General features: G+C 45.1%; 1 protein-coding gene across 5 annotated transcripts in view; it reads right to left on the minus strand.

Annotated features, from left to right (window-relative positions):
• Nucleotides 1-14,252, minus strand: part of LOC121575703 (RNA binding protein fox-1 homolog 3) — an 828,711-nt gene that overhangs the window by 545,367 nt on the left and 269,092 nt on the right. For all 5 annotated transcript variants that reach the window (XM_041889006.1, XM_041889022.2, XM_041889013.2 and 2 more), the window contains one exon: nucleotides 392-450. The gene's annotated coding sequence lies outside the window, so the exon portion shown is untranslated. The remainder of the gene's footprint in view (nucleotides 1-391; nucleotides 451-14,252) is intronic.

The following is a 14,252-nucleotide window of genomic DNA, read 5'->3' on the forward strand; positions in this document are numbered from 1 at the left end:
GTCATTTAGTAGACACTATTATCCAGAATGAGTGCATTCAACTAAGGTAGATAAACAACAACATATCACAGTCATAGCAAGGAAGACATTTCTGTAACACTTACTGAGAATGTTGTTGCTGTTCGGCCAGCTACTTGCAAAAGTATCTTATATTTTATTTTTGAAGCATTGGTCTTTAGGGTATTTTGTAATTGTATTTTGTAATTACTGATTTATGCCAATCCCTACTCCCAGTAGTATCAACTAGGCCTACTGAAGCTATAGCCCTCAAAACAGCTCACTCAAAACGACACAACAGCAATAACAACATCAGCTCTATTGGAAACACACTCTGAAACATCTGATTGGAACCCCAGTAACAGAGCCATGATATATGAACTGCAGTACTCACAGTTAGGGTGAGGCTGTGAGGTGGAGTCAGAAGGCTGTGGATCTTTCTTTACTCTGAACCTGTAGACACACACACAGAATCAACTGAGTACAGAGAAACAGTGCACCAGAGTCATGAGAAAATAGAGAGAACGAAGAGGTCAGAGGTCAGAGGTTAGGTATTGGGGGGAGGGAGGAAGGGAAAAGGATGGTGTGTGTGTGCGCGACATGATCTCACGGTTTTACAAATTTGACTTCAGATTCTGATGTTTATCAACATTTTCTCCAAAATTCAAATTTTGAATGTGCTTCAAACATCACATTTCAAAGTATTTTTGATACCCGGTTGACTCCTCCTGTTCAGCGTCGTTCAATTTCTCCAAACTTCACATTTCTACGAAGTCAAATTTAGAAGTTAACGCTTAAGGTTTTTGATAGGGTTAAAACATTAAGTTTAGGCATTAATTCCAAATAAGATTACACCCATCCACGACCCCCGTCCACAATGCCCTTGCAAAACCCACTTGACAGTAATAGCGTTCCCGATGTCCAATTTTGAAGTCAATCTTGAGCGATCTGCCTGGTGTGTGTGTGAGTGTGCGTGTGTGTGTGTGTGTGTGAAATATACAGGAAGAGAGGAGGAGGAAAGGATAGGGAGTACACTGTCACCTCTACTTCAGTAAAGTCTCTTTTTGAATGGTGTATCCCCCTCTCCTTTCCTCATCTTGTCGTCCTCTCCACCCCCCTCTTGCTCCTGCTATGGCACAAATCCCCTGTTAACAAGAGGCAGTTTGGCTTCAATATTTCCAAAATGGCACCCCATTCCTTTTATAGTGCACTACTTTGTGCACTATGTAGGGAATAGGGTTCCATTTGGTACGCAGGGTGAAATACACATTCTCCACTCTGCTGTCACACCACCATCTACCTTGCCTACCCTATCACACTATACCTCTCTACCTCCTTCCTTCCTTCCTTCTCCATCTCTCCATCCATCCTTTCCTCTCTCACTCTCTCCATCCTTTCCCCTCTCTCTCACTCTCTCCATCCTTTCCTCTCTCTCTCACTCCCTCCATCCTTTCCTCTCTCTCTCTCCATCCTTTCCTCTCTCTCTCTCTCACTCACTCCCTCCATCCTTTCCTCTCTCTCTCACTCTCTCCATCCTTTCCCCTCTCTCTCACTCCCTTCATCCTTCCCTCTCTCTCACTCTCTCCATCCTTTCCTCTCTCTCTCACTCTCTCCATCCTTTCCTCTCTCTCTCACTCTCTCCATCCTTTCCTCTCTCTCACTCTTTCCATCCTTTCCTCTCTCTCTCACTCTCTCCATCCTTTCTTCTCTCTCTCACTCTCTCCATCCTTTCCTCTCTCTCACTCTCACTCTCTCCATCCTTTCCTCTCTCTCTCTCCATGCTTTTTTTCTCTCTCTCGCACTCCCTCCATCCTTTCCTATTTCTCACTCTCTCCATCCTTTCCTCTCTCTCTAACTCTCTCCATCCTTTCCTCTCTCTCTCACTCCCTCCATCCTTTCCTCTCTCTCACTCTCTCCATCCTTTCCTCTCTCTCACTCTCTCCATCCTTTCCTCTCTCTCACTCTCTCCATCCTTTCCTCTCTCTCTCACTCCCTCCATCCTTTCCTCTCTCTCACTCTCTCCATCCTTTCCTCTCTCTCACTCTCTCCATCCTTTTCTCTCTCTCTCTCACTCTCTCCATCCTTTCCTCTCACTCTCTCTCTCCATCCTTTCCTCTCACTCTCTCTCTCCATCCTTTCCTCTCTCTCTCTCTCTCTCCATCCTTCCCCCTCTCACTCTCTTACTCTCTCCATCCTCTCCCCTCTCTCACTCTCACTCTATCTTTCCTGAGAGTTTTATTTGCTTTGTCGTCATGTGTGCTTCATGTGTCTGGTGTTTCAATCGCATGTACAGGCGCATTGTGTGTGTGTGTGTGTGTGCATGTGGATGTGTGTGTGTGTGTATCAACAGATTGCAGTGTGTGATGATGACACGTGATAGTGGTGTCTAATCATGACACAGAGTGATCACACACACCACCTAACCTTTCACAATCCAATAGAGACATGGGATAGAGAGATGACACACACACACACGCACACAAACACACACACACACAGGTATTGCCGCACACTGTATGTGTCTCTCCTGCCAGTGGAGATTACCTCTTGCTCGTTTTCAAAGGATACAGAATGTGCCAGGGGGGAGGATTACACACACACACACACACACTGGCACACACACACTGGCACACACACCGGCACACACAAACACCGGCACACACACACACCGGCACACACACACACACACACACCGGCACACACACACACACACACACACACAAAAAACACAAACACAAACACACACACACCGGCGCACACACACAAACACAGGGAAGAAGAGAGGTGGGAGAGAAGAGAGCAGAAAGACATGACCACTCCATCCCTCCCTCCTCTCTGTCCTTTCTCTCCCTCTCTTTCCATCCCTCCCTCCTCTCTCTCCTTTCTCTCCCTCTCTTTCCATCCCTCCCTCCTCTCTCTCCTTTCTCTCCCTCTTTCCATCCATCCCTCCCTCCTCTCTCTCCTTTCTCTCCCTCTCTTTCCATCCCTCCCTCCTCTCTCTCCTTTCTCTCCCTCTCTTTCCATCCCTCCCTCCTCTCTCTCCTTTCTCTCCCTCTTTCCATCCATCCCTCCCTCCTCTCTCTCCTTTCTCTCCCTCTCTTTCCATCCCTCCCTCCTCTCTCCTTTCTCTCCCTCTCTTTCCATCCCTCCCTCCTCTCTCTCTATTCTCTCCCTCTCTTTCCATCCTTCCCTCGTCTCTCTTTCTCTCTCTCTCTACCTCGCTCTCTCTCTCTCGCTCTCACAAACCCACACACACAGTGGTTCTGTTGAGGATGTTTTTTCTCTTCTCCTAAAAGCAAAACAAAAATGTAATGTTTCATTTGATCAGAGGCTGTTGTCTGAGTGATCAGAGGCTGTTGTCCCAATGGGACCTGGTCAAAAGTAGTGCACTACATAGGGAGTAGAGTGCCTTTTGGGATGCACAATCTGAATTTTGAGCTTAAAGTCACAGTAGATTTTTACCCGAAGAGAGCAGATCAGGGAGGAAACAAAACAACAAATGTAGAGGAGTGTAAACCAGATGGAGAGATGGTCTTTCATCGCCAAGCAGCTTTTAGAAAACACACACACACACAGAGACCCTGGCTTGTGCTGTCTCTCTCTCTCTCTCTTCTCTCTCCCTCCTGCTCTCTCTTTCTCTCTTTCTCTCTCGCTCTCTCTCTCTCTCTTTCTCTCTTGCTCTCTCTCTCTCTCCCCCCCTCTTCGTTTCTTTCTCTGTATACCTCTCTCCCACCCTTCCTCCCTCCATCACTTCCTCCTTCCTTCCCCCTCTCTTTTACCATCTTTCCTTCAATTCTGGGCAATTAAAAATGTTTATCCTACAATAAGAGAACAGAGAGGGAAAACATATGGAAGATGTTCCTCAGTGGTGAAGCTATCATGCCAACCAGCAGGTCTCCATGGTAACAGAGAGAGGAATGACAAGTGGCTCATAGTCAAAGAGACACAGGCTGTCCCAAATGGCACTCTATTCCCTGTATAGTGCACTACTTTTGACCAGGGCCCTCATGACTAAAAGTAGTGGACTATGTAGGGAATAGGATGCTATTTGGTACACACCCCAGAGAGAGGCTTGAGGAGCCTTGTTGCTACAACACTAGCTTTAACTAGACTTTGGTCCAAGCTACTTCTCTTTAATTGTGTTTCTGTGTGTGCGTGCATGTCTGTGTGTGTGTGTGTGTGTGTGTGTGTGTGTGTGTGTGTGTGTGTGTGTGTATGTGTGTATGTGTTCATTATGATTGAGCAATACACTCTCTCTCTGTCTTTATGACCTAAGACCCTGATACAGTGAGGTCAAGAAATATAATCAACAGCCACACAGCCAGGAAGGTGAGACCATGAGAAAACACACAGATGATTCCATCACACTAAACTAACTACAACTCCCATGAGGCTTTTCTGTTAACTGACTGTCTGTCTGTTTCATATATCATGGGAGTTTGAGTTTACTGTGTATATGTGCCTTCAGAAAAAAGTCATACCCCTTGACTCATTCAACATTTTGTTGTGTTACAGCCTGAATTCAAAATGGATTAAATATATGTTTTTCTCTCACCCTTCTACACACTATATATACCCCATAATGACAAAGTGAAAAACATATTTTTAGAAATGTTTGCAAATGTATTGAAAACGAAATACAGAAATATCTCATTTACATAAGTATTCACACCCCAGAGTAAATACTTTGTAGAAGCACCTTTGGCAGCGATTACAGCTGTAAGTCTTTCTGGGTAAGTCTCTAAGAGCTTTCAGCACCTGGATTGTGTTCTGTGTAATTGGTTGTTGATCATTGCTAGACAACCATTTAGTTCATCATAACTTATTTAATTTGTAGCCTAATAAACTGCATGGTTTCCCGAGTCGTAGTGGGAGGACCACACACCATATCATCGCGTGACTCCAAATGTAATTTGATATGATGGTTATTATATCAATATTTGCGCATAAAGGCATTTCCACAGCCATTTACCGCATAAATCATTTTACCGACACAAAAAGATCCCACCATGTCGAACGAACAAATCACAATGAAACTTCCTGTTTCATAGCTGTCGGGACTTTTTTTTATACTAAATTACTTTACTCGCATAAAAACTGTGGTTACAGATAGACTTTCTTCTAAGATAAAGAAAGACAATAAAAAGAGAAGCAGCAAGGAGCTTTTCAGGAGACCAGGGAAGTCTCTCAAGTTGGGTTTAATTAGATATAATTTAATTTACCTTTAATAGTGCAGCCCATTTGTGTTGGCAATTAGCCAGACAAAATCCACTGTTTAACATTAAATAGTGACTGAATTTATCCTCAAGCCGATTACTTTTTTCCTCATTGTTAGGCTATCTGATTTGTAATTTTTATTAAAAGTATATAAATATGCAGCTAAATAGCAGCTAAATACTGTATGCTATATACATTTAGCTATAGATAGTAGGCTATACAACATCATTAAACAATCCCTAGTAAGCTAGTGTTTTGAGGGTGGACTGACTGTATTATTTGGCATTAATAGACTGGTTTTATGCACTTTCTATCTAAGCTGGAAGAGAGCGTGAGGACAGCTCACATCATGTAGGTTCAGGTACGCTATACAGAACAGTTGTATATTCAAAAAAGTCCATCGGTAGCTGATTAGTATCCTGTAGAAAATTTATTTTACATACTGGAATGTTCGAATTTCCGACTGAACAAGTAATTACATTATTGCCGCCAGTCAGCAGTCTAAATAAATGGCAGCATTGCGACACCATGTATAGTTTTTGAAATATTAGGCTTAACATGAGAAAATTACAACCAAATAGACCTACCAATAACATTTATACATTAGCTAAAGCAAAGCTATATGCTACTGTACATGCCCTGGCACCACAGAAAGCCTATCATTGATACAATGTCGTAATTTCAGTGGCACACCCCAACACTCAGACATAATTTACAAACTAAGCATGTGTGTTTAGTGAGTCCGCCAGATCAGAGGCTGTTCTCTTGATAAGTGTGTGCATTGGACCATTTTCCAGTCCTGCTAAGCATTCAAAATGTAACAAGTACTTTTGTGTCAAGGAAAATGTATGGAGTAAAAAGTACATTATTTTCTTCAGGAATGTAGTGAAGTAAAAGTAAAAGTAGTGAAAACTATAAATAGTAAAGTAAAGTACTGATTTCCCAAAAAACTACTTAAGTAGTAATTTAAAGTCATTTTAATTAAGTACTTTACTCCACTGCTTGCGAGGGGTCCAGAGAAACTGCGTTACGCCAGTGGTTCTCAATTCTCTCCTCAGGGAACCTCAGCTGTTCCAGAGGTAGCTCACTTAATTCAACAAATTAATTAACACAATCATAACACTTTTAATGATATAAAATGGCTGACCAGAATAAAAAAAAACTGTATGGTTCTTTTCTTTAAAAGGATCTACAAAGAACCTTTCAGATTGAGAAAGGTACTTTTTAGAACCATTCTCCATAAAGGTTATATAAAGAACCATATGAAAGGGTACTATATAGACCCCAAAAGGGTTGTAACCATAGCAGAATTGTTTTGGGGTGCTATATAGAAACTTTTTTTATGTTTTTTTTATAGAACCTTAGGAAAGGGTTCTTTATAGCACCATATACGTTCCATTTAGAACCTTATGAGCATGGTTCTTTATTGAACATTCAAAAAAGTGTTCTATATAACACCAAAAAGGGTTCCACTATGTTTACAAGCCAAATAACCCCTATAACAATAACAATTCAAACACTATAAAGGAAAAGGGTGCCATTTGGGACGCAGCATCAGCCTCCGAGAGGCAGCAGGGGAAACCATGCAGACCCTGGGTATGACAGAACGCTTATGGATATTCATATTTTCTTTCCCTGTCATTGGTTGTTTATTTACCGTCGTTCCGACCCACTCTCCCTCTGTTATTGAGACAATCCATCCTGTTAAACAACAACATTTGTGTAAGGGGGAAAGGGTGTATACAGGGATTGTGCGAGCGCATGCGTGTGTGTCTATTCTGATATGACAAGGAAAGGAAGAACATTATAGGAATGTAATGAGAGCGTTGTGAGAACGCTATTAGCGGGCTGTAAGAGGACCAGCCAAGTGTAGCATCCGTGTTTGTGAGAACACTTTGAAAACATCTTGAGAGCACTTCCATTGTGAGCAATTTCTCAAGCAAACTTGTGTTTTACTGCTTCTACGCTGTCCTTCCTCCACCTCTTTTCTCTGTTTGTCTAATCCTTTCTTTCTCTATCTCTGTAACAGTTTCTCTCTCTGCTGTTTTGCTCGCTCTTTCTCTTGGCCTTTGTCTCTTGCCAATTCCACCCTATTCCCTACATAGTACATCTCTCTCTCTCTCTCTCTCTCTCTCTCTCTCTCTCTCTCTCTCTCTCTCTCTCTCTCTCTCTCTCTCTCTCTCTCTCTTTCTCCCTCTCTCGCTCCATTTGTCCTCCTATGTACGTCTACATCTCTTTTAATCTCTCCCCCTCCCGTCGGCCTTACATTGTTTAAAATACAGCTTTACATATCTCCAGCAGGCACCCACCTGGCACAGTCCGTGTGCTGGGTGCCCATATGCACATACGTGTATGTATATTATCCACAGGTGTTTCATACTAATGTTGATCCACTCCTAAAGTGAGAGAGAGAGAGAGAGAGAGAGAGAGGGAGAGAGAGAGAGAGAGAGAGAGAGAGAGGGATAGATAGAGAGAGATAGATAGAGAGAGAGAGAGAGTGAGAGAGAGGGGGAGAGAGAGAGAGAGGGGGAGAGAGAGGGAGAGAGAGAGAGAGAGAGAGGGAGAGAGAGAGAGAGAGAGAGAGAGAGAGAAAAGAGAGAGAGAGAGAGAGAGAGAGAGAGAGAGAGAGAGGGGGATGGAGAGAGAGAGAGAGAGAGAGAGAGAGAGAGAGAGAGAGAGAGAGAGAGAGAGAGAGAGCTCCTGTCCCCTGGTAAGGAGAGACTAATAAACCAAGGTGCTGTTCCTCCCTCTCCTTCCTTTTTTTTCTCATGCCTCAGGCCCTTCTCTTTAAAACCGAGGGAGGGAGGGAAATAAAGAGTTATTTATCCACCATGACATGGACTGAGAAAAAGAGAAGAAGAGACAGGGAGAAAGAAAAAAATACTGAAAGAGGATTATTAGCTTAGTTTCACAGCAGCCAGGTAAACATTAGTCACTGTTGATGCTGTGTCAAAGTCAGGTACAATAGTTGACTGAAAGTTCTGTTTATTGTGTAGATGTGAGATTGGTTGAGAATCAATTGGCGTCCCACTGTGTGAATATAAAAAAGTATATGTGTCTCAACCACAGAGATCCTATCAAATTACTCTAATATGTAATTCTATGGTCTCAACTCCCTCACCCTCCTCACCTCCAGTCAAAAACTTCCAGAGCAGAGGGGAAGAGAGGAAAAATAAAGTCAAGAGAGAAAGAGAGCAAAGGAGAGAAACAAAGACTGTTAATGTGCTCCTTCAAATTGAAAAGAAAAGAATTCACCTCCGGTCTGATCGAGAATCCAATTCCCTCCAATCCACTGTGATTGGCATTGAGCTGTGTGTGTGCGTGTGTGTCTGTGTCTGTGTGTGTGTGTGTGTGTGTGTGTGATTGACATTGAGCAGGGTAAACAAGGATGGATTGTTTGTCCGTTAGCCCCGTGTGGCGTGAAACCACCACTTAAATAGAAAGTGACAGATACCCACCCCCTTTTTCTTTCACTCCCTCGCTCCCTCTCTTTATTTGTCCCTCTCTTTCTTCATTCTTTCTCTTTCCATTTTCCTTTTCTTCTGTCTGGTTCTCTCTTTCTATGTCCCTCCTTTATTCTCGTTCCTTTGCGTTTTATCTCTAATAATAATAATAATAATAATAATAATAATACATGGGACTTACACAGCGCTTTGTCCACCTTCCCTTGCTACTTCTTGCTCTCTGCCACTGTCTCTCTGTCTCTCTGTCTCTCTGTCTCTCTGTCTCTCTGTCTCTCTGTCTCTCTGCTACTGTCTCTCTGTCTCTCTGTCTCTCTGCCACTTTCTCTCTGTCTCTCTGTCTCTCTGCTACTGTCTCTCTGTCTCTCTGTCTCTCTGCCACTGTCTCACTGTCTCTCTGTCTCTCTGCTACTGTCTCTCTGTCGCTCTGTCAATGTATCTTTGTCTCTCTGTCTCTCTGTATCTCTGCCACTGTTTATGTCTCTCTGTATCTCTGCCACTGTCTATGTCTATCTGTCTTTCTGTCTCTATGTCTCTATGTCTCTCTGTCTCTCTGTCTCTCTGTCTCTCTGTCTCTCTGCTACAGTCTCTCTGTAAATCTGTCTCTCTGTGTCTCTGCTATAATCTCTTTGTCTCTCTGACTCTCTGCTATGGTCTATTTGTCTCTCTGTCTCTCTGCTACTGTCTCTCTGTCTCTATGTCTGTCACGCCCTGGCTCTGGGGACTCTTTAATGTTGAGCCAGGGTGTGTAGGTTCTATGTTATAGTTTTCTATGTTTTGTTCTAGATCATTTATATATGTGTTGGCCAGGGTGGTTCCCAATCAGAGACAGCTGTAGCTCGTTGTCTCTGATTGGGAACCATACTTAGGCAGCCTGTTGGCACTAGTTATTTGTGGGATCTTGTTCCGGAAGGTTTGTGTTCAACCCAGGACTTCACGTATCGTTTGTTTTGTTGTTTTGGTTCGTGTTGTGTACTGAAATAAAAGAATGTACGCATATCACGCTGCGCCTTGGTCCGCTTCATCATGTAAGGATCGTGACAGAAGATCCCACCTCGACTGGATCAAGCAGCGTGACGAGGAGAGAGGATGGACCTGGGAGGAGATGAGTGAGAGTCTGGCAAGAGGGATGGAGGCCATGAGGCCAGTGGTGTGTGTTCCCAGTACGGTCAGGCCCGTTCCTGCTCCCCGCACTAAGCCTGTGGTGCGCGTCGCCAGCCCGGTCCGGCCTGTTCCTGCTCCCCGCACCAAGCCAATGGTGCGCGTCGTCAGTCCGGTCCGGCACGTTCCTGCTCCCCGCACCAAGCCAGTGGTGCGCGTCGTCATTCCGGCACGGTCCGTGCCTGTTCCACCGGTGCCTGGTCCGGCACCGGTCAGCTGCTCCACGCCGGAGCCAGAGCAATCCGCTCCACCGGTTTTCAGTCCAGATCCGGCCAGAGGGGTCAGACCAGACCAGGGGCGCAACGGGGGGGTAGAGAGAGTGTGGTGGTCACGCCCGGAGCCGGATCCGCCTCCGAGGCGGAATGCCCACCCGGCCCCTACCCTCTTGTGTTTGTGTGGCGCGGTCGCAGTCCGTGCCTTTGGGGGGGGTACTGTCACGCCCTGGCTCTGGGGACTCTTTAATGTTGAGCCAGGGTGTGTAGGTTCTATGTTATAGTTTTCTATGTTTTGTTCTAGATCATTTATATCTGTGTTGGCCAGGATGGTTCCCAATCAGAGACAGCTGTAGCTCGTTGACTCTGATTGGGATCCATACTTAGGCAGCCTGTTGGCACTAGTTATTTGTGGGATCTTGTTCCGGAAGGTTTGTGTTCAACCCAGGACTTCACGTATCGTTTGTTTTGTTGTTTTGGTTCGTGTTGTGTACTGAAATAAAAGAATGTACGCATATCACGCTTCATCATGTAACGATCGTGACAATGTCTCTCTGTAACTCTGTCTCTCCATCTCTCTGTCTCTCTGCTACTGTCTCTCTGTCTCTCTGTCTCTCTGCTACTGTCTCTCTGTCTCTCTGCTACTGTCGCTCTGTCTCTCTGTCTTTCTTCTACTGTCTCTCTGTCTCTCTGCTACTGTCGCTCTGTATCTTTGTCTCTCTGTAACTCTGTCTCTCCATCTCTCTGTTTCTCTGCTACTGTCTCTCTGTCTCTCTGTCTCTCTGTCTTTCTTCTACTGTCTCTCTGTCTCTCTGCTATTGTCTCTCTGTATCTCTGTCTCTCTGCTACTGTCTCTCTGTCTATCTGTCTCTCTGCTAATGTCTCTCTGTCTCTCAGTCTCTCTGCTACTATATCTCTGTCTCTCTGTCTCTCTGCTATTGTCTCTGTCTCTCTGTCTCTCTTCTACTGTCTCTCTGTCTCTTTGCTACTGTCTCTCTGTCTTTCTGTCTCTCTATATCTCTGTCTCTCTATCTCTCTGTCTCTCTGCTACAGTCTTTCTGTCACTCTGTCTCTCTGCTACTTTCTCTCTGTCTCTCTCTCTCAGTTACTGTCTCTCTGTCTCTCTGTCTCTCTGCTACTGTCTCTCTGCCACTCTGCTTCTCTGCTTCTGACTCTCTGTCTCTCTGTTTCTCTGTGTCTCTGCTATTGTCTCTCTGTCTCTCTGCTACTGTCTCTCTGTCTCTCTGTCTCTCTGTCTCTCTGCTACTGTCTCACTGTCTTCTGTCTCTCTGCTACTGTCTCTCTTTCTCTATGTCTCTATGTGTCTCTTCTACTACCTCTCTTTCACTCTGTCTCTCTGTGTCTCTACTATTGTCTGTCTGTCTCTCTGTCTCTCTGTTACTGTCTCTCTGTCTCTCTGTCTCTCTGCCACTGTCTCTCTGTCTCTCTGTCTATCTGCTACTGTCTCTCTGTCTCTCTGCTACTGTCTCTCTGTCTCTCTGCCACTGTCGCTTTGCCACTGTCTCTCTGTTTCCCCGTCTCTCTGGCTCTCTGCCAATATATCTCTGTCTCTCTGTTTCTCTGTCTCTCTGTCTCTCTGTCTATATGTCTTTCTGTCTCTGTGCTACTGTCTCTCTGTTTCTCTCTATCTCTCTCTCTCTCTACCACTGTCTCTCTGTCTCTCTGCTACTGTCTCTCTGTCTCTCTGCTACTGTCTCTCTGTCTCTCTGTCACTGTCTCTCTGTCTCTCTGCCACTGTCGCTTTGCCACTGTCTCTCTGTTTCCCCGTCTCTCTGGCAATATATCTCTGTTCTTCTGTCTCTCTGTCTCTCTGTCTCTCTACCACTGTCTCTCTGTCTCTCTGCTACTGTATCTCTGTCTCTCTGCCAATGTCTCTCTGTATCTCTGTCTCTCTGTCTCTCTGTCTCTCTGCAACTGTCTCTCTGTCTCTCTGCTACTGTCTCTCTGTCTCTCTGCTACTGTCTCTCTGTCTCTATGTGTCTCTTCTACTGTCTCTCTGCCACTCTGTCTCTCTGCTACTGTCTCTCTGTCTCTCTTCTACTGTCTCTCTGTCTCTCTGCTACTGTCTCTCTGTCTCTCTGTCTCTCTGCCTCTGTCTCTCGGTCTCTCTGCTAATGTCTCTCTGTCTCTCTGCCACTGTCTCTAAGTATCTCTGTCTCTCTGCTACTGTCTCTCTGTCTCTCTGCCTTTGTCTCTCGGTCTCTCTGTCTCTGTCTCTCTGCTACTGCCTCTCTGTCTCTCTGTCTCTCAGATACCATCTTTCTGTCTCTCTGTCTCTCTGCCACTGTCTCTCTGTCTCTCTGCCACTGTCTATCTGTCTCTCTGTCTCTCTGCTAATGTCTCTCTGCTACTGTCTCTCTGTCTCTCTGTCTCTCTGCTTCTGTCTCTCTGTCTCTCTGAATCTCTGTCTCTCTGCTATTGTCTCTCTGTCTCTATGTCTATCTGCTACTGTCTCTCTGTCTCTCTACAACTGTCTCTCTGTCTCTCTGCTACTGTCTCTCTGTCACTGTCTGTCTGTATCTCTGTCTCTCTGCTACTGCCTCTGTCTCTCTGCTACTGTCTCTCTGTTTCTCTGTCTCTCTTCTATTGTCTATCTGTCTCTCTGTCTCTGTTACTGTCTCTCTGTCTCTCTGCTACTGTCTCTCTGTCTCTCTGCTACTGTCTCTCTGTCTCTCTGTCTCTCTGTCTCTCTGATACTGTGTCTCTGCTATTGTCTCTCTGTCTCTCTGTCTCTCTGCTACAGTCTCTCTGTCTCTCTGTCTCTCTGTCTCTCCGTCTGTCTTATGTCTGTCTGTCTCTCTGTCTCTTTTTGTCTCTCTGCTACTGTCTCTCTGTCTTTCTGTCTCTCATCTACCATCTTTCTGTCTATCTGTCTCTCTGTCTGTCTGTTACTGTCTCCATGTCTCTCTGCTACTGTCTCTCTGTCTCTTTGTCTCTCTGCTTCTGTCTCTCTGTCTCACTGTCTCAATTTCTCTGTGCTACTGTCTCTCTGTCTCTCTGTCACTGTCTCTCTGTCTCTCTGCCACTGTCGCTTTGCCACTGTCTCTCTGTTTCCCCGTCTCTCTGGCTCTCTGCCAATATATCTCTGTGCTACTGTCTCTCTGTCTCTCTGTCTCTCTACCACTGTCTCTCTGTCTCTCTGCTACTGTATCTCTGTCTCTCTGCCACTGTCTATCTATCTCTCTGTCTCTCTGCTACTGTCTCTCTGTCTCTCTATCTCTCTGCAACTGTCTCTCTGTCTCTCTGTCTCTCTGCTATTGTCTCTCTGTCTCTCTGCCACTCTGTCTCCCTGCTACTGTCTCTCTGTCTCTGTGTCTCTCTTCTATTGTCTCTCTGTCTCTATTTCTCTCTGTCTCTCTGTCTCTCTGCTACTGTCTCTCTTTCTCTCTTTCTGTTTTTCTCTCTGTCTCTCTGCTATTGTCTCTCTGTATCTCTGTCTCTCTGCTACTGTCTCTCTGTCGCTCTGTCTCTCTGCTACTGTCTCTCTGTCTCTCTTTCTCTCTGCCACTGTCTCTCCATCTCTATGTTTCTCTGCTACTGTCTCTCTGTCTCTGTGTCTCTCTGCTACTGTCTCTCTGATACTGTCTCTCTGTCTCTCTGTCTCTCTGCTATTGTCTCTATGTATCTCTATCTCTCTGCTACTGACTCTCTGTGTCTCTGTCTCTCTGTCTCTCCGTCTGTCTTACTGTCTCTTTGTATCTCTTCTACTGTCTCTCTGTCTCTCTGTCTCTCTTCTACTGTCTCTCTGTCTCTTTGTCTCTCTGCTACTGTCTCTCTGTCTCTCTTTCTCTCTGCCACTGTCTCTCCATCTCTCTGTATCTCTGCTACTGTCTCTCTGTCTCTCTGTCTCTCTGCTACTGTCTCTCTGTCTCTCTTTCTCTCTGCCACCGTCTCTCCATCTCTATGTCTCTCTGCTACTGTCTCTCTGTCTCTGTGTCTCTCTGCTACTGTCTCTCTGATACTGTCTCTCTGTCTCTCTGCTATTGTCTATATGTCTCTCTGTCTCTCTGCTCCTGTCTCTCTGTCTCTCTGCTACTGCCTCTCTGTCTCTCTGTCTCTCATCTACCATCTTTCTGTCTATCTGTCTCTCTGTCTGTCTGTTACTGTCTCCATGTCTCTCTGCTACTGCCTCTCTGTTTCTTTGTCTCTCTGCTTCTGTCTCTCCGTCTCCCTGTCTCTATTT

The sequence above is a fragment of the Coregonus clupeaformis genome, chromosome 1 (assembly GCF_020615455.1).
Source record: "Coregonus clupeaformis isolate EN_2021a chromosome 1, ASM2061545v1, whole genome shotgun sequence".
NCBI classification, from domain to species: Eukaryota; Metazoa; Chordata; class Actinopteri; order Salmoniformes; family Salmonidae; genus Coregonus; species Coregonus clupeaformis.